Source organism: Gordionus sp. m RMFG-2023, chromosome 1 (assembly GCF_954871325.1).
Source record: "Gordionus sp. m RMFG-2023 chromosome 1, tfGorSpeb1-WG-v2, whole genome shotgun sequence".
NCBI classification, from domain to species: Eukaryota; Metazoa; Nematomorpha; class Gordioida; order Chordodea; family Parachordodidae; genus Gordionus; species Gordionus sp. m RMFG-2023.
In genome coordinates, this window is record NC_088775.1 from 86,592,403 (window position 1) to 86,618,444 (window position 26,042).

The window sequence follows — 26,042 nt, forward strand, 5'->3', positions numbered from 1 at the left end:
ATTTTTGATAAAAAAATTGAATAAAATGCTTATAAAATGTGAAATAAAATTATATTATTATCATCTCATCATCATCATATTTTTTTTTGTTATGAATATATAAATCATTTTCATCAAACTTTGTTCGGTGTTAAGTGTCGCCAAAAAAAATCGATATTTATTAAATTAATCAACTCAGAATCGAAGATTAGATTCTTAACTTCATACCCATCCCTTTCGAACCATATTGCCCACTGGATTTATTCCTTAGTAAGTTTCGTCATGAATATTGGAAATGTTACATGCATTTATCGATAAGCCACCTTTATAAATATTTTAAACTTTGTATCATATGTGTCATATAATTAATGAAAGGTGGATGACTATTTGCCTAAACATATTCGTTTATAAATAACGTGAAAGAAGATTTATGGCTGTTTTTCAACATTGTAAGGGAAAAACAAAACTGTATTATGTCGTATAGGAGTTTAGCAAATTAGAGTTCAGAAACTTTACTCCGTAGAACCCAAATTTTTAGCAAATTTTTTAAAAACTTAAATCATATATAGGCACGCGTTTCAAAGAGTTTGAAAGACTTGATGTTGGGTGTAGAGATCTGCAAATGGCAAAATTTTAGATCCGGCTCTGTTGGAATTTAGCTTTGGCTTGGTTTTGCTAAATTATCCCACCCTGCCTGATTCCAATTTATTTTTTACTAAGGTTGCCCGACCCTACCCGAGCTTTTAAAATAATGTCCGGTCCAGTCCGGTTTTTTAAAAATAACTAAATACGAAGCTTAACCCGAAATATATGCAGTTCAAAAAAATAACTAAAAATATACAATTATTTGTAATACCGGGACTTGTTACTTAAAAATCAAAAACATTTATATTTATAGATTATCACTTCTATCAAATATCGAAATTCGTCAATACACGTCTTAATGCATTATATAATATGTCCTATTTCTGTCAAAGATGATTTAGAATTATGTTTTGAGATTAAAATTAAAATTCAAAATTTTTAATCAAAAAATATGGGAAAAAATAAATAAATATAAAAATATTAATTGGATTGTCATTTTCATTTAGATAGGATAATATAGTTTTTTTTATCACGCTCGCTCGTTATATTCCTCCCCTCCCCAATTTACCTTTTCCTGTTCCCGGACTTGGCTTTACGATACATAAAAAGAAAATATATGTTAGCGTCATTGTATTTTTTTCCGGCAATTTGTAGTCCGATTTTACCAGAAGTATATTCCAACATGTTTAGAATACTTATTACGAATTGTAGACAATTCTTCCGTATATTTTGAATCATTTTATATTTATATATAAAAAAAATCTGCGGAAAGATTCATAGCTAAATTGTCTGAAATTCATAGGTAAGGTGTTCCAAACATGATGGAACACATTTCAGGTAAAATCGAATTTTAAAATATTTTTTAAAAAGTATTTAATAAAAGGATTTAGTTAAAAAGATAACACATTGATGGGGCAACATACATACATATATACAAAATTGCAAATATTTAACCAATCATTTTTTTTCTATTCCCGGCCCAAATAAATAAAAATTCAAACGTTTCCCGGGTTGGGTAGTGTTGTTAACGGGTCGTTTTGAGCCGATTTTTAAAAACGGCTAACTCGATATTTCATCCAGAAAAATATTACGCAAGCCTGAAGATTTTACTCATTGAAGGAACAAAGGTTTAGACATAATTAGAATTAAATGTTAGGAAGATATGAGTTAGGGTTATTTAAAGATTTGAGAGATATGGTTTATAGGGTTAAGATACAATTTAAAAATGGATTTTTAATAAAATTTAAGTCAAATTTATTAATAACTTGTCAAATCTGATAGGTCAATGTGATTAAAAATACTTTCCCTAAAGTGGAACTTAATCCGGGTACTCTAGACACGCGGAAATACATTTTTGTGAATCAGAGTTCGAATATAACTCCGTGGTTTTCATATCCCAATCAATAAGGCATAATGTATCATTTCACGTCAAATCGACCAAAAAAAATAAAATTTTTAGACGACCATCTTTAAGATGAACGAAACTTGGCATATATAGTTAACGATGTTGCATATTTTAATAAAATCAAAATTTTAGAGCGCTAGCTCAACCAGATCCAAAGATATACGCCTTCAAAGTCGAAAATGACGCAATGTGTGATTTCATTAAATCTTGTTTTTTTTAAAAAAATTCTTAAGATAGAATTACAAATTATATATCATTTTATAGCCATTAAATTTTTACATTGAATTAAAATATTTTAAGTTTTTTTTTATTTCTAGTAAAAACAATAAATTAACATTGTGAAGGGATATTTTTGGGGTGTTGATATTCTCTAAAAAATGTTTTTTACCTCTATATTTAATCATTTAATAAAAATATCTCGATAACCATTTTTTTTTAAAGTTTGAGTATAATTTTTGTTATTTTTATAAATAAAAATATATAATATAGATGGCGTTATATTCAAAAATTAATATAATATAATTAATGAAAATACGAAAAGTATTGGTATTAAAATAAAATAATCCATTGAGTTTAACCAGATGTTTTGGGGAGATGTGTAAGTAGGCATACCAGATATAATTATTAGGACGCTATATTTCTAAAATAAACATATATTAAGATTTTATATACAGACTATTATAAAAAAATCGCATATCTTTATCATAATACATTTTACGCTAAATCATATTGGTTATACTCAATCGTTTTTTTTCCCCATTTTAATGTAAATACAATACATATTTTTATTAAATATATTATATTATAATAATTTTAAATATGACGCTATCTATATTATCTTTTTTTTATAAAATTATAAAAATTTAAATAAAATGGCTATTGAGATTTTTTATTAAATAGTTTAATAAAGGTAGTAAAGATTTTTAGAGAATATCAACAACCAAAAAAAAATCCGTTCCTAAATGTTAACTATTTATTTTTACCGGAAATAAGAAAACACTTGGAATTTTTAAAATTTTAAGGACTATAAAATGATATATAATTTGCAACTCTATCTTAAGTATTATTTATTTAAAAAAAACAATATTTGTGAAATCAAGCATTGTGCGATTTTCGGCTTTGAAGGCTAATATCTTTGGATCTGGTTGAACTTGCGCTTTAAAGTTTTGATTGATTTTATTAACATTTACAGCATAGATTACTAACTTGCCAAGTTTCGTTAATTTTTGAGATGGACGTCCAAATCACTGATCGATTTGCCATGGCATATATACTACTAGATTGATGATTCATTTATTAAATTCATTTAAAAGTTTCCTTGCATATGAATCAGCTGTAACACCATTTTGTGGTTTTACCACCATTAAATGACATTAATGTGCATTCTTATAATAATAAATAAAGACAATTCGTCGAAGAGAAAACCACAAAATGGCGCGACAGCTGACTCCTCCTATATATGCACACTTCTTATTAATGAATCGCCAATCTAGTACACATTACTGATCCCAAAACGCGAAATAATTTTTATCACTATTAAATATGCTCATATTAAAGCAAATGGGTTTTTAAATTTTTTTTAAATGATTTTTATTTTATATTTTGAAATTTCCGTGATTCAAATATTAACATTTTATCGTTTATAATTTTTTTCCGCCATTTTTATATATCGAATAATAAAATAAGTCGACCAATAACAGATTCTTTATTTTTAGAAAAAAAATATACGAATGATATCGGGTTAAATAAATTGGTAATGCAATCCTTCCAATTTTTTTTTAATTGACAAACATCAATAACACAAAAATATGCTCAAAGCTTGGATCCCCAATTATGAACATTTTAAGGGCCTACCCAGAAAATTAAAATGAAATTATAATTATTTATTTTCTTAATTATTCATCCCATCAGTTTCCATTTATTAAAAAAAAATATTTTACGATAGTCAACTCAAACATCGCTGAATTAATTGGTAATTAAAAAAAAGGATATATATAAATATATAACTTAATATATATAATATATTTAATATTATTTATAAAAAGAAGCCATAATTTCACAAAACCAATAATTATATAAAATTAAAAATAATATTTTATTTATTTTAACTTCCATAAACCCTAATTTGGAATAATTCTTTTTTTTTTCCTTATATTGATTGCAAAAATTAAAAAATTGAAATCACAAAAAAATAAATGTCATTATTTTATAGTGCTTTTTTTTGGTTGTTAATGAAACGCATGAAGCAGTATTTTACTTGAAGAGAAAAAATCCCTTTTTAAAATAATTGACTTGATAGAAAGATTAGATTAATTTTATTTAAACTCCAAAATAAAAAATTATTTATTTATAACGAAGCCGGGTGATCTTATATGGAGAGAATATTTGAGTTATAAATCCAATTTATATTGCCTATATTAGAAAATTTTGCTTTTTAGTAAATATAAAGGTCCTATAGCAAATCATTAGGACTTTCGAGATATTAAATATTGGATCGGGCCGATATTTATTATCACTGCTTTAATTATTTTATGATTATATATATATTACCCCAAGAATTACGGGCCATTCTAATATTTTTCCTTGATGGTTGAATCAGAAAGAAATATATACCTTTTGAGGCGATATGATTCCCTAATTTTCCATTATTTTCTAAAGCCAACAATATAATATATATATATATATATATATATAGTATACCTTCAATTTTAACTTATAATTGTTAGATAATGACCAGAATCGAATAAAGGAGAAAACTGATTACCAATCGTTCTTAGGGCAAAATGAATGAAATAGTAAGATAAAATAACTAAGTGCGATATAATCGCATATGATTAAGAGGTTTTCTGGTTTATATCTAGAAGAATATAGGTTATCATGGTATGACGAAGAAGGAAATGAGATACTTGAAAATTGAAAGCCGTATGAAATATATATTTCAGACAGGTTAAATTTTAATTAAAGTTAAATTATTTGACATCTTTATGGGGATTAGTTTATTTGCCCAAAAGTGGTAAATTATAACATTTACATTCAGCCTCTAACAATTTTGTATGTTGATCCCCTATTATACTTCGTCCCAGACTTCAGACATTCAGCGATATATTATCCCAGAGATCACAATTTTCATTTTTATTTTATTTATTGTATACTAAATGAGTTAATATTAAGTTTTTTTTATATTTTTCTTATAATACCCTACCTTTTAATTTAGTTTTTGTGTAGGAAATTTTATTTACTCAAACCATATAATTAGGTCTTACCATTATAACAAGCATTCTTTAAAATATAACATTTTCTCTTTATCTAACAATGTATATCTATATTCTTCTAGATATAAATCCGAACTCTAAAGGGTACACGTTTATGACCGTATTTACTTCTTTTAGGAGAGAAATTTCTATTCATCAAATGAATTAACCAAAGCCCTCCCTCCTACTTAGTTTTAATTTTTTAAAAAATCCTATTTGGATTGATTTTTAACGGCGGGTTTTCGCTAATAATATTCTCTAAGTTTTTTAGATTTAGCAGATAGATGCCCAAACCTTTCTACCATCTATGAGCAAAATCTTCAGGCTCACATAATACTATTTTGGATGTAATCTTAATCGGACGCCATTTTTAACAACACTACTTCCCTCTCTTCCAAATTTCAGTAAGACGCAACCCTAAGCGTGAAGTTTGCCAAAACTTTCGAAAGCACTAAATTTCTTAAGCTTAGTGGCCAAATAATGTAATGTAATATACATTTTTTTAGTTTTAATGCATAAAAGATCAAACATCGTCCCTATAATAATTTTATCGGCTTTAGGGAGAAGCATTATGTTTTTTTTTTCAATTTTTTTCTTCATATTATATTTATTAACAAAATTTTTTATGCTTATAAATTAAAATTTTTGTAAGTATTGTTTATTTTTAGATTTTTCCACTGTTTTTTAAAAAAAAATAGAAGAAGACATTTCTGAGATGATTTTATGGAAATAGAAGTAGAAAATTAGTGGGAGGGGGTGGGTTAACATTTAAAAAAAAATGATTCCTAGAAATCAATAGAAATTTATTATAAAAAAAAACACGAAATTTTTACCTAAACAAATATTATTCATTGGGGCCCTCCGCGGACTTAATTAAGAAAGGTCGTCTCAAGAGGGTTGGGGGTGGGGTTATTCGGCAAATATTAATTTTCCTAAAGTATATTTATTATTCACATCGCAAACATAAAAAAAAAATTGCCTTTTAAAAAGTTTTTCGCATTTATTTGTTATATTCTTTACATATCCATTCAATTGTTTTGGATGTAATTTATTCATTTGTTAGGGGGGCATTTATCTTAAAACTCATCATAAATATATATATATTTATATTATATTATAAATATATATATTCCAAATGATGATTTTGGGATCCTCTAAAAAAAAGAAAAAATTATGAATATAAAAATCGATAAGTAATAATTATGTAAATTTTCCTTTAATATCTGACTCATGCTAACTTGCAACCGAAAAATTATATTAGAGTGTAATGTCTGCATATAGGAATGTGGGGGGGGGGGGTATAAAAAATTTGCTTACATGTCATTGAAATGTAATGTACGCTTTTCATTGGATGGGGAGTAAATCTAGGGCGCGTTTACTCAAAATTATTTTTTCCAATATAAACGCTGTGTTTGAATTAATTTTGAAATTCATTCGTTCAAGTTTGGAAAATTTCTTCCCCTCTTTAAATTTGATAAACCATAATATAAATTGTAAACTAATTAGATATATATATATATTAAATATTTAACATTTAATACGTAACCAGTTACTTTTTTATCGTTACATTCCCACAAAATGTAACTAGTTACAGTTTCAAAAAAAACACTAAATGAATATATATTCTGTTTAAAAAAATAAAACTCAACACCAATATAACATTATTACTACCACCAAAGTTATTTGAACCCCAAACAAAGTTGACATTTTTATTTACTGCAGGAATTATATCCTATAAGTTCATTTCATTATTGATCAAGGATTTCAATTTATTTGCATTCCTCATTATTTCATTAGAGTTGTCAAACGGCTTACTCAATATTTTATCCAAAAAAATATTACGAAAGCTTGAAGATTTTTCTTAGAGATGGGACAGAGGCTTAGACAACTTTTAGCTATCGAAGCTTAGGCAATATTATTCTGGCTAAAATATTGAGTTTTCCGTTTTTAAAAATGGCTCAAAATACTGTTTAACTACACTAATTACAAATAATATATATTAAAAAATGTCAAAATATTCTATAAAATAAATATAAAATATTCCCTCCTTTTTGTTTGTTAATTTTATTTTAAGAGTTAAAAAAATAAATATAATTTGCATAAATTATAATCACTATATTCAATCACGATCAAGATCAGATCAAATGAATCGCACTACAAACCCATTATGCATAAATATAATCTTAGAGCGTTGATGCATTTAAATTATTTCTAAAAATGAAGATTGTTTAAAAAGATAAATTATGACCTTGGCTATTGAAATATATATAAATAAACTTTATAAATTTCAAAATTTTTTTTAAAAAAAAAATATATATAAAATATGATGATATATTAAAATTGTATTATTATTTTTTTGAATTTTGAGATGTGTATTTGTTCTTTAAATAGTTGTAAATTTTGATTAACTGATCCATCACTTTATACTTCATTCATACTCAATATAATTTATGATTATTTGTTAAAATAAAAATATGAAAAAAGTGGTCATATATCATTTTGGACACTTTATGGAAAGAAAATAACGAGCAACTTTATAGCGAACTGTGATAAAAAAAAAATTTAAGAAAAGATTTTACATGCGTGATTAGTGTCACATTCATCATTATAAGTGTATTTGTTATTTTCATTCATGACTATTGTTACATCTCTTCCTTTTCATAACCACGCAGTCATTTTTACAGTTAGCTCTAATTCGCGCTGAAGTATGCAAAATATGTTTTAAGTGCTAAGTTAATGAGGGGTAACGCTGCTTAATTTTCATTGAGCAGATGTTAGCATTGGCAGTATTTGTAAATTAAGGAAGAAAAAAAACGCAAAATTAAAACTTTTATCAATACGGACGATAAAATCTTAAAAATTAATTATTTCGAAATACAGGAAAACGCTTCAATACTATTAACTCTAATTTTTTTTTATCTATTATGAGATGAAGAGAAGGAAATTTAAAATAAAGATATAGTTTCTAGAAAGAAAAAAAAAATTTCTTAGGCCACATCAGACGAGAAATATATTTAAATGAATTTGATGTCCTGATTATCGGTTTAAGCGGCTTCTATATAGCTTCCTTTAAATAGAATAAATATAAGAAAGAGCCTTTTAGATATAAAAGGTGTCCTAGCTCAAAATCTGAATGAACTGGTCTAAACAGAAATAAGTTACAAAGATAAGAGGAATCAGTAAATCCCCTTTAGAACTCTTAATATTTATAAAATTCTTAAAAATGGCAAATATGGACTCTGAGGCTACGGGCATGAACTGAGAAACAACAAATTTATGCTTTAAAATTCGATTATACTTCAGTTGGTGAAGGGGAATATACGGGTTAATTATTTTTTCGCTGAAATGAATTAGATATTTGGCACGGAATCCCTATCCAGTGAAATTCAAATCTCTCTAGACAAATCTAAGTCAATAACGCCTGAGGCTTTCCTGATAACTAACATATAAAATGAGACAATTATTTATAAAATTGATACTTACTATAGAAGATTAATTCCCTGAGTTAACCCCCCCCCCCTTTCCAAAAATGTTAATGACGTATTGTGTCGTATATACTTACATTTAGAGAACCCTGATGGAAACAATTTAACTTAGGATTGATTAGAGCATATGAAATTTGTTTTAGCAAAAATATTGACTGAATAGAAACAATATTTAGAAAAGCATCTATAACATTTTTTTTGTATTTTTTTTAATTTGATGAATTTTGACCCAAGGGACGATACCTTTAAAATATGCTTATTAAAAGTCACATTTCATTCATATATTAGTTGTAAAAATAATTGACAAAAACAATATATACACCAGAGACCTGCAGGCTCGACCCTAAGCCAGGCCCGACCCTAAGGGCCGTGCCTGAAATTTTTTAAATACTCGGGCCGGGCCTTATATTTTAAAACCAAATATTTGAAATCGCCATTATTAGCTATAAAAATCAAAAATAAATATAATATATTTTTAAAAATACGGCCAGGGCCGTGCAAATGATACCCTGCAAGTCTCTGATATACACTATATTACTTTGGGTTCTATTGATTTGTAGATTGTAAGACTATGTACTAAATAATCATTTTTGTCATGCGGTTTAATTTGTGTTCCAAATAAAAGTCATATACTATTATTACTATCCTATTATAATTTAATTTTCTAGAAATTTGTTGGCATAATTCAAGGATGAAAAGATTGTGAGTATTAGGCTAATGTTTTTGAGTTCAATATATTGAAAATATATATGTGAGGTATTAATTATACAGAGGAGTTTTACGGAAAGTTTAGGGCATAATGTTAAAAGAATATAGCAAGCTAAAAATTGTATGTTGGAAAATTTCCAAAAATTTCGATATTTCAAGTTGTTTTGCACGTTATAATTTTATCTTTCTGCGTGGCAGTTTTATTTGTAACTTTCGAATTACTATTATTTTTCAAAGTAATAGGTGTATACAAATAATATTATTTAAAATTACCCTGGATAATTTAATAACTTATAAATATTAACTACCATATGTTCAAATTTTTCCAGGTTAGACCCGAATTCAGATTCAGGAATTAAACTCTATTTAGCGGAAATTTCGATAACCAGTAATTTAATTGAAAAACCTATTTTCTAAGAGAGGTCCGTACCCCGGGTTAATATTACCCCGGGCTCAATGGGTTAATAAGTCGATCTCAGTTTGGTCTGTGGTCTCAAAATGCCCAACCAAACATTTTTAAATTGCTTTGGATTGGCATGTCTTTAACGAGTTAAATCTATTATTTTATTTATTAATATTTAATGTAACATTTATGAATAATTATATACATATATTATTTAATAATATATAAATGATTATATACATATATTATTTAATAATATATAATTTATTAGAGATTTGAATAATTTTTATTACTTTATTATTTTATTTCTTTTTATAAAAGCAAATTATACTTTATTAAAAACGAAATTCAATTTTAAAAAGATTTGTAAATGTACATATTTTATATCTCGGATAAAAAAATTTACATAAAACATTTTATATATAAAAATACTACATTGAATTATTTCCAAAAGATTGGCCAAAAAAAATAAATGAACTATAAAATAAATTATAATTAAATTTAATTAAAGGTGCTGGGTCAAATAAGGGATGAGTAGATTCTTAGGAAATTAGATTGACAGATTCTCTAAAGATCCTTCTGTGATAGATAAAACTCCTCGTTTGGATCTCCAGTGTCGACAGTAATTTTTTTCCGAGGTCCTTGTCCCCCAAAGATTCCGAAGGTGTGGGTGACTATGGACTAAGAAACCCTTGATTTTAATTATTTTTTTTACAGCGGGATTTAATTGCTATTTAGAACCATATCCAGAAATATAAACGGGTTCTAACTATATTTTGAATCGGGGCAGAAACTCTCCCATCGGAATTTAATCATATATATATAATATGCTGAATAAAACTATGTATAATAAATATTCTACTATTTGTCATAAAAGTTTGTATTAAAATCATTTTAGCCCTAATATATAACAAATATTATACAAATCAAAAAGAGGAGCCCTTGTTGCATGTATAAATTAAATAATTATAGCATTCAAAATAAAAATTATACGTCATTATATAAAAAAAGAGAAAGTTAGACTCGAATCTCAAAAAAGTGTTGAGATAACTTCAGATAGCTATTTAATTTCGTTTTGGCTGCAATACATAGCTTCCTTCCAAATCTATTAATTGTTTCTTTACCATTTGATTATGAAGGACGCTATCCTTTTACATTGTAGATATTCCAAACCCCCTACGGCCACACAAACATATAACTTATAATCTCAAAATCTCTTAAAGGGGCCAGTATCCCTATTTAATAACCCAATTACTCGGGCAACAATGGAAGACTCGCTTGTATCAGTCTTCTGATCTTCCAGGCTTGGGATTAACACATGTATCGATTATTTCGGCACTATCTAACAAAAATGTCTTAGCAATTAGTTCGGCAGAAATCTTGAAAAATTAATAAATATTTCAGACATCTCTACCGCCATTTTTACTTGTCACCCATACTTCTTGGTGGGAGAGGAATTCCTTTATATAAAAAAACTAAAAATATTTGCCATACTTAGACAAGAAAATTTAGATTTGTTGAAAAAAAACACAGTTAAAAGATGGGTGCGCCCGCATCTCTATTTCGTATACAAGATCTATTTGCCGCTCCTTTTTCCTATTTGTGACGCTCTACTTATGTTTTCCTTCGGGTGGCAACCATAGTTAAAAATGTATATCAATGACTCCTCGCGGATTCCGAGAATAGCTAAAGAGGTTCCTTTATAGGGGAGGCTAACATTTCAGTGACTTTCATATGGTGAAATTCTTATTACAATTACGATAAAAAAAAATAGCTTTTGATTTTTAAATGGTTCTTAGTTGTTTTTATTAGGGAGAGGAATGGTAAACTATTTCAATTCGTTGAACTGAAATAACACATTATTTTATTCGCATTCGTTTTTGAATCGGCCCTGATACGCCACCATTTACCTTTACTCCTTTTTAATTATTACCTGATTCCCGCTTTTAATGAGGCCTCCCCGCATTTAGTATTCCTTTAAAAGGGATATTTGTACAAGTTTGGGAATTGAATTGGCGCCTAAAAATTTTTTTTAAATGTTTGGGATTTTAGCGGGAATGTATTTTTTCCGGCAAATGTGTTATTTTTTCAACTTTAAGTCATTTTTTTTTAAAAAAAATTTGAAAATTTGATTTTTACCTTGAAATGCATTTCAGCAATGTTTAGAAATACTTATCTTATGAATTGTAGAATATTTTTTATCGTTTACTTTTGAGTCATTTATAATTTATATGATATCCTAATATTAGGATATATCTCCCACCCTGTAGGGTTAGGGGTACTCTTAGTTCTCCTAAGAGTAGAGTCAGCTGTCTTAGTAAATTTTGATACACCCTCCTCCTTGTTTACCTTGGTTATTTATTTTTTAAAAAAACTAATATTTATTATATTAAGTTCAAATGTTCATGGCAAAATTATCTGAAATTCTGAGGGGAAGGTATTCCAAACATGATGGAACACATGTCCGGTATAATCAGATTTTTAAAAATTTTCAAAACATGCGCTCAAAAAATGATTTAAAATTAAAAAAAAAAATTGTATTTCCGGGAAAAAACACATGGCCGCTTTATAAAGGATAAAAGATAGCCATTAGTACTTAAACGCTCGCCGCAATTTTTCTCTTTTTGTTTTTTTATTTGTTTTTTATCTGTTTTTATGAACAAAAATTTATATTAGCATAATTAAAACGTATTTTTAACGCGATTTAGTTTGTTTAATTTTATAAAAAAAATAAAATAAATATAATCAATAAATTGTGTCTAATTTTATTCTGTTTAATAACAGAAACTTATTTTTTATTATTTTATTTTTTAACTGAGATGGAGAGGCAATTAAAATGACTAGCAATTTTTCAACCCACTTTAATATACATTCTAAAAATATTTTTTTGAGTAATTTTTTTCTAGTGTTTGTGTAAAAGCCCGAATCGCTTCTCTTCTCTTCTCTTCTCTTCTCTTCTCTTCTCTTCTCTTCTCTTCTCTTCTCTTCTCTTCTCTTCTCTTCTCTTCTCTTCTCTTCTCTTCTCTTAAAAAAACGTTTCCTATAAAGATTATAACCCAAAATAACCATACGCAAGCCTAATAGATTTTGCACATATCTAGCAGAAATGTTTGGATTAGTGACCTGCATCGGGCCTAATTTTTCAAGCCCGGTATAGCCCGAAATTTTATTATAAAAGTTTTGCCCAGCCCGAATTTATTTAAATAATAGAAATTAATTTTTATAATTACTCAAAATAAACGATATATAATGTTATATGGCGTCTACTTTCTATAAATAAAACCACATATTTTTATTTTTACATAAAAAAATTCAACATAAAATTGATAAATTTAGATATAGTTTAAAAAATTTAAAAAGCCCGACCCAACCCGGCCCGAATTTTCTTAAAAAATATTAGACCCGGCCCGGATCTCTAGCTTGGACATCTATTTGTCAAATCTCAATGCTTACATAATATTTATTTTATCTAAAATCTTAATCGGCCAGTTTTTCCAATAAAATGAAAAAAAAAAAACTATTTTAAAAAACCCTAATTATTTCTATATAAAAAGGGGGGCTCAAATTTTTTTTTAAATTTTAATTTTAAAAAATAATCAAATTTATTGAACCAAAAAAACTGGCCACTTGTAAAGGAGGAAGGTGGAGTTATCCATTTTTTATAAGTTTGACACGATAAGCCTTTATTAATTGGAAAGATAATGTTACCAGATTAGATGGAAAGCATTTCCATATTTTTTTTAAAAAATTTATTTGAAAATATAATTATTTGAACTTGCAAAAAAAAATTGATAAATTTAAACATATTTATATGTTAGCCTGTCAATGTGTTTTTTTTCCGGCAATGTACTATTTTTTCAACTCTAAATCATTTCTTCTTATGCGCGTTTTTTTGTTTTGAATTTAAAAATCTGATTTTATCTGAAATGAATTCCATCATGTTTGGAATACCTATCCAATGAATTTCAGATAATTTTGTACTGAACTTTTGAACTCAATATAATTTATATTAGTCCTTCCATTGATTTTTCATATAAATTTTAAATGACTCAAAGGTTATCGGTTAAATTATCTACAATTCATAAGTTAGGTATTCGAAACATGCTAGATTACATTTCCGGTAAAATCAAAATTTTGAATTTTAAAAAAAAAAGCACTAAAAAAATATTTTAAAATTGAAAAACAAAATAGCACATTGCCGAAAAAAAGACATTGACGCTAACATATATATTCTTATCAATATTTTTACAAGTTAAATGACAAACGAATTAAAAAATATGGGAACATTTTTAATTTAAATCTGCGACAAACACTGTATTATTTATCTCAAAATTAATGTCCTTTTAGACCTATAATTCACTTGATAAATCATAAATCGCAAATTTTTATTTTTTACTAGCTCGGAAAGTTTTTCGAAATACTAATATAATTGTTTATATTCTTTTTATTGTCACTTGAGTGTTTGGAGAAGAAGAGGTTAAATCTTATAAAAAGTAAGGGTACCGTCTTATAGCTCACTTGCACGACAATGTGCATAAAAAATAATGGAGCACTCTCTCTCGGTTTAGATGCTATAACACCTGACGTGTAGATAGCAGTCAAAGCATCGTTGCATAGATATCACCTTCTTCCATTGGGTATTTATGGGGACTCCATTCTGTATATAGTATGATCAACTCTATCATTTTAAAAAACGCGAAAAAAAAAGGTTAAAATCTTAAAGCTTATTGAGCTCTATGATGATAAAAGGCATGATAGCATAACCCTTATATCTTGGTCTCCCCTTTGGCATGAGATCACTGTTGTGTGTCAACTTTTTCGCCGAAATACAGAATATCCACCTCGGGCGATTTCTCGAGCAGCGGTTACCTTAAGAAACGCACACCAAGATTTATACGATATCCTTGTTTATACCAATAGTCATCTGTTTTACTCTAGAAATTTTTCGCAACGATGCTTTTTCTATATATTAAAAACTTAAGTAAGGATATGCGGAGCGCATGATGGTTTAATTCCCGGATGGGATTAGTATTTCCGAAGTGTTCAATTAGGTTCTTAGGGTTAAAGTTAAAATGGTCCTCCAGATATGTATTTAAGTTTAATATAATATTTTAATAACAATGGGAAGAGATCATTTACCCTATTTTAAGGATACATCTGAAGTCAAAATTTATGCATTACGCCGTTCCAAACTCGATTTCGTAAATTTCAAAATTTTAGATTAATTTTTAAATTGTTGACTTCTTATATGTATTTTATATAAAAAAGCCCCTTCCCCCATAACAAATACATCTTGATAAAATATAGCATTTTTTTATAAAGATGTCATATACTGTCTTTTTTCCAAACATAGTGGCTTTCAATCTCTGTTGGTTGGAAGATCACTTTTTATATCAGAGTTTGAGAAATTTTGATCAAATTTTACCTAAAAATGCCAAAATCTTTATATTAAAGTAAATCTTTCCGTAATCATCATTCACAAAAAAAATCTTTTCAAGATGAAACCAAAAATCCATTTTGGATCCAAATCTAACAGGATAATCTACAATGACTACTACTCTCACCTAAAACATAATATAAAATAGTGATCTGCATCGGGCTTAATATTTCAAGCCCGGCCTGGCCCGAAATTTTTTTAAAAAAGTTTTACCGGCCCGGCCCATTTAAATATAGAAATTAATTTTTATTAATTACTCAAAATAAAAGATATGTTATATGGCGTCTAGTTTCTATAAATAAAATCAAATATTTTTTATTTTACATAAAAAATTCAACTTAAAATTGATAAATTTAGATATATTTAAATAAAAAAAATGTTAGGCCCGACCCGATCCGGCACGATTTTTTTTCAAAAATATTAAGCCCGGCCCGGTCCGAACCCGATTTTTTTAAAAAATAAATAGGCACAACCCTGGCCTACTTTTGCAGATCTCTAATATAAAATCATTCACAAAACTGTTTAAAACACCTTCTCTTCTATTGGTTAGCAATTTGTTTAATAGCTCTTTATAAAAAAATAAAATAAAACCAATATAATTTGTGTTTTAATTTTTTTTTTATTATTTAAAAAAAACCACAATAAATAAATATATAACAAAAAAAAGCATCAAAATTTAAAATTTTGCCATCTCAAATAATTTTTTTTTTTTAAAAAAAATAAAAAAATAAATAATATATACAAGGATAAATTAGATACTTAAAGAGAATATAAATATTTTGTCGTAAAACACCTGTATCCAAATTTTATTCCCTAAGATAAATGTATCGGGAAGGATAGATTATATTTGCAGTATAAATTAAGGCCAAATTAGAGTGTGATGTGTGCATTAACATAATTGAAATTGATATTATCACTGAGCACCCCCCCCCCCTCCTCCACTACTCCATATATCATGACTATAATATTAATAACCAATTTTCTATATTAAGCGTAATATTATTTCAAAATTTTAATTATCGGTTTTTTTCCCCATTTCTTATGATTATAATTAATTATAAAAATTTTAAAAGCTTTTTTTTTGTTCTAGTCAAACTCAAAATCATAAGCCTAGCGGGAGATGGGTATGGGGTTGTAGGAGGTAAGAGAATGCCCTCCCACCTCCTTTTAAATTGATCTGTTCTCATAAATATCGTATTAAGGCTGTGACCTAAATATCAAAATAAAAAAAATTAAATATTAATTTATTATTTTTAAAATTATAATAAGAATATACCCGGGTTGGGCCTAAATTTTTTAATAAAAAAATACCCATGCCGGTTAAAAATAGACTATATTTTTTTTTAAACCCGAGCCAGGCCGAAAAAATCTTTTTTAAAGAAAAATTCAGGCCAGGCCGTGCAATTGTTGGATTAATTTTCACCATATTACCATGAAATAACTTTTAGATATTACCAATGAGACTAACATTTTTTTTTATGACTAGTCAAAGTTCAGTTTTGATTTAAATTATCAAAATATGGCAGGATGCTTTTTGAGTTGTGTCCAAATATTATTAAATTTTTTGATTTTCGTTATTTATTTTTTTATTACATTAAATTGATTAAATTGTCTGGTGTATAAATTAATCAATGTGATATGAATCAGTCACCAAAAAATTTAGAGAAAATATATGCTTTTTAATATATGTGTTAAAAAAAATACATTAATATATCTATTATAATCATGTGTATTCACTGAATTTAATCCACTGGCTAATTCTCCTCTTACCAACAACTTTCCCATTCAATTATTTAATGACAATTTCGTTTTTAACCCGTTTTTTTAAATATATTTTGAGGATTTTTAAATAGTCAGTATCTGGCTGTAGTAACTACCTCTCCTCTCATGTTTGTAAACACAACTAATTCATTTTAGGAAGAAACTCGTTTAAAAATGACCCTCATATGTTTTTAAAATCAAAATAACCGCTTCTTAAAAAAAAAATTGGCCGATTCCACCCTTCTCCCATTCTATAGAGGCCTAGTCATGTTGGGTTTGGTTTAAAATGTTCCAAAATAATTTGTTAGCAGACCGAATCATTTCACCAAACGATTTTATATTAAAGACCTGCCGACGAGGCTCAAACTGGAGCAGACCTAAACATAGGAGATAATGGCTGTAATATTAACATGTATGTCCTTAATTATATAATGTATAATTAAATTTTAATATATCTTATTTATTTAATAAAATAGAAAAAATCATCTTTATATGAGCAAAAGCAAATATATGTTTCCCCATTATAAATTATTAATTATTTACTCTATTATTCCTTACTATTACTTAATGTATTTCGGAAAAGAAAGAAAGAATTTATATTTGAAGTCTTAAATGCTATACCTATTTAATAAAAATGTCTTTGAGTTGAATATCTTTTACAATTTGTGATTGAAGCAGTATTCCTCCATGTGGAAAAGCATATCCCCCCCCCTCCCCAAAAAAAATGTTTTACTGTCCTTTTCCATATTGTTTGATTAGCGAAATATATTTCAGAAGTGTAGGAAGAAAAAAAAATCCTTTATAAAATTTGTGAAACACCTTAACATGCAGTGGCCTATCTAGGATTTTACTTTTTCCCATTCGAGACAACCTATTTAATGGTGTTTTAAACTCCGCCCCCCCCCCTCCATTATTTAAATAGGCCAAAGCTAATATGATTGTTACTCTTTAAAAATTATCTTATTTTAATAGCTTGGATTGTTCAAGTATTTTTTTTTTTTAATTTAACAGATCAAACATGATTTGGTATACTTTGAGAATCCTACAAGTGTAGCTTCTCACGTTTTTTTTTATTATAAAATTCTTATTTATATATATTTTTTAAATATATTTCCTTTTATATTTTTTGAGGCCTGCAGACCTGGCACTAACCCCGGCCCCTCATGGGTACACGGGCTGGGCCGTATTTTAATTTTATTTTGATATACCCGGAAATCAAATATTTTAAATCGCCATTATTCGTTATAAAAAATTTAAAAAAATAAATATAATATATATTTTTTTTAAAAAAACCGGGGCCAGTAGTGTTGTTAAACGGCTGGTTAACTCAATATTTTAGCCAGAAAAAAATATAGCCTAAGCCTATTTCGATAATATATGTCTAGATAGACCATTGTTCCTTCTATGAACAAAATCTTCAGGCTTGGGTAATATTTTTCTGGATAAAATATTGAGTTAGCCGTTTTTAAAAAATCGGCTCAAAACGAGCCGTTTAACAACACTACGGGCCAGGCCTGAAAATTCAAACTATTTCATAATTTATTTTATTCAGTTTTCTGATGATAAAAATTTACAAGTAGGAAAATACTTTAGATATTTTTTTTTCCTTTGAAACATTGCTGCCAATCAGAGTTGTTAAAGGATCTAGCTACAAGTATCTAGATCCTGTATTAAGATATAAAAATGTGGTATCTGTATCTAGATAGATTTTTGATAAAAATATATGTATCTAGATATTATTTTAGACAATGTATCTGTATCTAGATACATTTAAAAAGTATCTTTTAACAACTCTGCTGCCAATTAAGTTAATATTTTTTTTTAGATTTTTAATGAGTTTAGGCTAATTTTTTTTTTTTTAAATATATATATATGTTAGCGTCAATATGTATTTTTCCTGGGCAATGTGTTATTTTTCCAAATTTAAATAAATTTTTTTTGATCCCCTTTTTTTTTAAATTTAAAAATTTGATTTGACCGGAAATGTATTCTATCATGTTTCGGAATTCATACCCTCTAAATTTCAGACAATTTTACTATGAACCTATGAAACTTAATATAATTTATATTAAGTTTTTCCATAAGATTTTTTTATATATTACAAATGACTTGAAAATTTACGACAAAATTATTTACCAAGGGTTTCGCAACCTCTCAATTTTATATCCTTTAATCGTGGGCGATTTTAAAAAAAAAATATATAAAATCCGATTTAACCCGAAATGTATTCTAGCATGTGTAGAGTATTTTACCTTATAAATTTTATTGCCTATTTCCGCAAATTTATATGAAAAAATCCATTAAAAATTAATGTAAATTATGAGTAAGTTCATTGTTTGAAATTTACAGTTTGGGTACTCTATACATGCTGAAATCGAGTAGTAAATTATTTTTTTTTAAAAATCATGTCCAGACCGTGCAAATGGTACATCTCTAGATCTCTGATTTTTATATAGGTTATATAGTATGTTATATATAAATTGTAATCCTTTTTAAAAATTTAAAAAAAAGTTATATATATATAAGATTGAATTATAAGGTAATTTCAAAATTATCTATTTTTTAGGGGGGGGGGGGGGTGTCATAAAAAAAATTCAAATTTTTCTATGGACTCGAGCCCCTGTGCCACCCCCCTCCCTTCCTAATGAGGCTACTCAATGTTGATAATTATATTTTTCTTATATTAATATTTTTGGAACAAAACTCACCTATGAGAGCTATTCTCGTTTCGTGACCGGCAATCATACACCAATATAATTGACTTATAATAATTATTATTTTTAAAAACTTTGTTTAGATAATATAAATGAGTGTCCAAATTTTTGACGATTAAAATTTTGAACATAGCAGCATGCCCTTGGGATATGCTATTTTTAGGAAAGAAAAATAAAATTTTTTTTATACTATAATTTCATTTTATTTTTTGTATATATTTTTTTAAAAAATTTATATGAAAACGTTGGTCATGGACCTGCCCAAAATGAGCGAACGTGAATTTTGGGAAGGCCCACCCTTCATGAAATTATGCCGATTTTTTTTCTCAAGGATACCAACAAACCTTGTACCCAGTTGTAGTTTTACTAAATGAGTGGAACTTACCCTTTCCGATATTGTAATAGTGAGATTTAGTAATTATTATTATAAAGAAATATAAATCTTATCTGTTTTGGAGTCTTGAATAAGCATATTCATGATAAAGAGTGAGTTAAGAATATTTGAATCCTTAGACATCAAGATTCCATTTCATTTGTTAAGTCATATTTTTACAAAAATATATTTTGATTTTTTGTTTTTAATATACCCAGACTTGGCCAGTCCTAAAAATTTTACCCTGACCATAGCCGGGCTGAATTTTAACTGAATATTTTTAAATCGCCATTTATTATCTATAAAAATAAATATAATTAAAAATCTTTAAAAAAAAATTCCGGGTCTCGGGCCGGGACGTGAAAATGGTATTTCTGCAGGTCTTTGATAAAAAAAAAATATAGATTATTTCTTAGGCCAAAATTTTCTAAAAATCACTGGATAGGTAGGTATACGCTATGCAAGCGGGGATTATATATATTCCGGCAAAGTCAGGCCTTGTAAAAAATTTTTAAAAAAACGCATGAAAAATTTGCTAAACTACTACGACAGATTAGATATGTATTAGTTAGGGTCTGCGATCTGCACAGCACCCGGCCAATGAAAATTTTCTTAAATATAACGGGCAACTTGTGCAAATTTTTTTTTAACAGGGCGAAGCGGGCCAGGCTTTAGTGATCCATAACACTAAATCTAATATATCGTTCCTGCACTATATCTCGTATTCTTTAGTGTTGTTAAATGGCTCGTTTTGAGCCGATTTTTCTAACTCAATATTTTAGCCAGAAAAGTATTGCCTAAGCCTCGAAATTTCGATAATATATGTCTAGACATTTGTTCCTTTTATGAGAAAAATCTTCAGGCTTGCGTAATATTTATCTGGGCGAAATATTGAGTTAGCCATTTTTTAAAATCGGATTTTTTTAACAGTTTTATTTTTTAAAGCTCATTTCAAATATAATTTACTTTTTTTATTTTTAAAGTGGTTTTTTTTTATAAAAACAAAAAAAACTGAAAAATTATTTCTTTTTATCTTTTTATAAATAACCGATTCAATTATTGTTTTACTTTTTTTTATATAACATTTTTTATTTTTTATTTTATATATTATAATTTAATATTTTAACCAGAAAATAAAGTGGCAAAACTTTTTAATAAAAAAATTCTTATATGAAAACATTTATGTTTGTTTTTTTAATGGTAAAAAAAAAATGAATTTACTTTTAATATTTTTAAATATTCTATACACGTTATACATATTTTTTATTTGAGGTTCCTATTTTTTTAATAATTTATTTTAATATAATATAATACCAGGTTCATTTAGATTATTATTATATCTCTTTTCTCGTATTGGGATGGTTAATGATAGTCACTACTTTAAGGTATTACTTGTTTATTTTTCATTTGGATAGGCACTACCAAATTTATTTATAATATATATTTGAAAAATCGTGATTTTTGAAAAGCCTCTGTGGCCTAGTCGGCAAGAACGTGGCTAACCAATTCGATGATTATGGGTTCTAATCCCAACCATGATCATATTTTTTTTCTTCTTAATCTAACTTGGTGGTTCCGTCAGGGATGATATATAGGTGGCCGGACTCGATCACGTGATTCCGTTATCTTATTACATTTTAATAAATTATGGTCGGTATTTAGCATATATGGTTGTTAATTAGAAAATTGTTATATGTTGACTTAGTAGTGACTATCATTAACCTATTGAGATATGGAACCTATGGGATTCTATATTGTAATCTTGGCAATGTTTCAAAGCAAGGGTTAGGGTTAGTGGTAAAAAAAATCCGCACCATCACTGGTGACCCACAGGAAGGCTTCTATCTCAGACAGCGCATATCTATTGATATATGCAGATCTAACTGCATTGCCATCCACGGCTCTCTTTCTTGACCTCCTCCCACCCAACATACAATTTACTATACTAATTATTATTTTTTTTATTATACAGTTTTTTATATACATTTTAATTTACAAATAGTTTACATGATATTTTTAATATATATTTTTTAAATTACTTATATATGTTTTACTTTTAACGTTCAATGTATTATTTTAAAATTGTGATATAGTTTTATATAAATCTATGATATTCCTAATATAATAAAATGAATTTACTTTAAAAAAAATAAAAAAAAATTTAAAAAAAACATAATCTAAAATATTTTCCTATTTGTAAATTTTTATCATCAGAAACCCTGAAAAAGATAAATTATGAAATCAGCCACGAATATAGGATTTAATATATTTCTTTGGGTCAGATCCTAAAAGTTTATTTTTTTATTTTAATGATAAGGATCATTTTATTGTGACAATTTTCCTTTTTTTTCTGAAATTTGCCTATGCCTCGTAAATATCATTTTAAGCGAATAAAAAATATTCACCCCACTAGTATTTAAACGGCGTCCCATATTTTAGTAAGAAAAGTATTGCCTATACCTTGAAATTTCGCTACTAGATGTCCAAACCTTTGTGAAAATATTCAGGCTTGCGTAAAATTTTTCTGCATGATGTTAGCCGTTTTTAAAAATCGGCTCAAATCGAACCGTTTTACAACACTACACGCCACACATTTTCCCCCTAAGAATGTACATGTAAACGGCAATGTATTATTTTATTTTTTTACGTTTAAATAATTTTTTAAGCGCCTTTTTCAAAAATTATAATTTTAACCGAAATAACTTTCCAGGTATTTATAATTTATGTGAAAAATATGTGGAAAAAAACGAATATAAATTATATCGAGTTCAAGTGTTCATGTCAAAATTGTCTGAAATTCTTAGCGTAGGAATAAAATGCGCTCAAAAAATGATCGAAAGTTGAAAAAATAAACCCATTTCCGAAAAAAAAACACATTGCCGCTAACATGTACAATATATGGGTTATATAAATAATAATTTGAAAAATTTAGTATAATAGATAAAAAAATTTAAATAATGAGTATAATAGTTCAAAATTTTTTGAATAAAAAAAGTGAAAACCCACATATAGTGTTGTTAAACCATCTAACTTTGGCCAGCTCTAAAACAGCTTGGTCAAGTTTTTAGTCTTAAAAATATAGTCTCTATCATTGAGTTGAGGCTAATCAGAATAACATTAACTTTATGAAATGCATTGATTTTAACATAATATCGACTAAATATTTTTTTACTCAGTATTTACATTTAGTTTAAAAATTTATTTTTAACACAAGTTACAATTATTTTGATCCCTTTTTTATTTATTTTTTATCTAAGCACAATAAATTAAAATCAAATGTTTAGGTTGTTATATATGTCAAAAAAAAGAAGAATAGAGATATAAATTTAAAACTGTGTGTTCAGCAGCGTTCATATGAGCGGATGGAGAAGGGTAGGAACGACGATTAAGTCAATTATTTAGGGGATTGTATTTTTTTACGTTTCCGGTTAACGAAATAAATTCTTTGACCCACAGTTATTCTTTAAAAAATTTTTATATAACCAAGTAATGTTGTTAAGCCCGATTAGGGGTCGATTTAGAAAAAAACGGCCATATTAGGATTATAACCAAAATAACATTGTGTAAGCCTAAAGATTTTACTCTACTCATAACATGGCAGAAATGCTAGGATATCTTATTTGACAAATCTAGATGCTACATAATATTATTTTCTAATCGGGAATTTTAATAAAACTATAACCAAGGGACTGCAATATATCGAGACTTAAAGATCTACAATAAAAATTTGCTGACTCCCCCTTCCCTCCCCCCAGCAAAGATCTTGTGACCCGTCATTTTTTTTATAATTTGGCCCATTTTCATTAATTATATTGGTCGCAATTTGCTAATAATTTCATATAGAAATTGAAAAAATTATGTCTGGATTAGGATTTGTTTTTCGTAAATTTTTCGCTTTTTAAACCAAGCGGATCTTAAAAATCATGCCATTTATTATGTCACCTAAACCGATCCTATAAAAAGGTCCGTGAAACGGTTTGAATTTTTTGATATTCTAACTCTTATAACGATTGAACAATTCTAATTTTTGATTTATAAGTTATCGGTAACTATATTTTTTTTGTACATTGCTATTTAACTCTGCCAGTTACCCAAGTCAGCGTGTAGGAGTGTTCTCAACCTTAGAATTTATTTTTTCTTCCTTATATATATAATTTGACAGGAAGAGAATCTTTCAAATATTCTAATTGCACAATATGACAATATGATAAAATATAAGCTTTTACTTAATCTTAAAATGAGTTTATTTGTGAAAAAGTCGGAATGGTTTTCGAGAATTCAAACCGAACCTATATCAACTACATTTTACCAACCGAACCTGAATAATAAACCTTAATTTATTGAACCACCCGAGCCAGAACTGAACCAAATTTGTAGGTTCGGGTTCCTGCATTCCACACTTCAATCTAAGCACCGTAATTAGTCTTTGACTAATATAGTATATTCATACATGACTATTTTGATGCAAATGCCCAAGTTTAAAAAAGGAAATATTTACTGACTCTCTTAAGTCGTAAAATTTTAGAATTTAGGATGAATACCTAAGAAAGCAACGAAAAGTTGTGAAAGTTTATGTTAAAGCAGCCGTCGACTTATTATTAGTATCAAGAACTGTTTGAATTTGAAAAGCCGAAAAAAAATGTGACCAAAAATGGAATGTTTAAAATTTGATAATATAAATTTTTTTAAAAAAATTAATATATAGTCATAATCTTTAATTTAAATAATCACATCGAAAACAACCATACTAGATGGAGTTATTTATTCCAGATATAGGTAAAGTGCTACGACAATGGGTTAAACTATGTTAGAATAAAGGTCTGACTGACAGAACCAATGACCGATATTAAAAGCCGACCTAGCCTGTAAACCGATTACGAAGGCCGGGTTACCATTTGACCTCAATTGCACTTATTGGGATATTTAATTAAAAAAAGAAAATAATTGAAAAACCTTTCTAAATGTGTTTTTTTTTATTTGTTTAAAAAAACTTTTGAAAAACTATAAATTTAATAAATGACAATGCATTAAATTTAATTGAAGGAAAGAAAGAAAATAATTGGTTTTTTTATACTATGTCCTTTTTTTGAGACATTTATTTTATAATGATTCATGAGCCGATTAAATACTTTTAATATTTTTATAATTAATTTATATTTGAATTTGTGTATTAGAAAATTGTCAATATTTTATAGTCACTAGTAGCGTTGTTAAATTAGCTCGATTTGATAACTCAAGATCTAACTACAAAAATATTACCAAAGCCTTGAGACTTCGCTAATAGATGTCCAAATCTTTGTGCCATCTATACATTTTCCTGGATAAAAAAAAATTGAGTTTACCGTTTTTAAAAAGCTACCCTAGTCAGTAGTCTTAATAAATTTATGAAAGTCAAGTTATTCTTAAATGACTCCTAGAATAATTTTTTATAAATAAATTCAATTATCCTTCTCCCTACACAGCCCTGCATACGCTCCTGACCATATCTTTGGGGAAAGGGTTACAAGGAATTTGTAAAACTTTATATAAAAAATAAACAATTTTTTTTTCTTGCTAGCGTGATGTAATCTTATGAAATAATTAGAAATAATGACTTTACTTTTACAAAAAAAAAAGAAGCCTATTTTATATTATATTATATTATATAATATAATATAAGCTTTTAAGTGTAAAATATTTATATTTTCCTATAAAATATTAATTGTATAAATAATTATAATACTAAATTAAATAGATATGAATAAAGTCCTTTAATTTATAATCAATTTTATTAAGAGTTTGTTTTTTTTAAAGGTTTTTGAAAGGGCTCTACCTAAATTAAAGCTTAAACTTTCTATTTTTATCAATAATGGCTGATTTTTAACTGTATATATCGTTATCGTCGATATATCCACCTTTTTTTCAAAATGCTATTTTGTTGATAAATGAATTTTTCAGTACC

The 26,042-nt window shown here is 27.2% G+C and overlaps 1 protein-coding gene across 2 annotated transcripts in view; it reads left to right on the plus strand.

Annotated features, from left to right (window-relative positions):
• Window positions 1–26,042, plus strand: part of LOC135931363 (uncharacterized) — a 40,191-nt gene that overhangs the window by 11,047 nt on the left and 3,102 nt on the right. Inside the window, exon 1 of one of the 2 annotated variants that reach the window (XM_065468422.1) lies at window positions 3,091–3,132. The exons of the other annotated variant lie outside the window; for it this stretch is intronic. The gene's annotated coding sequence lies outside the window, so the exon portion shown is untranslated. Of the gene's footprint in view, window positions 1–3,090; window positions 3,133–26,042 lie in introns of those variants that run through there. 2 annotated transcript variants of the gene reach the window in all.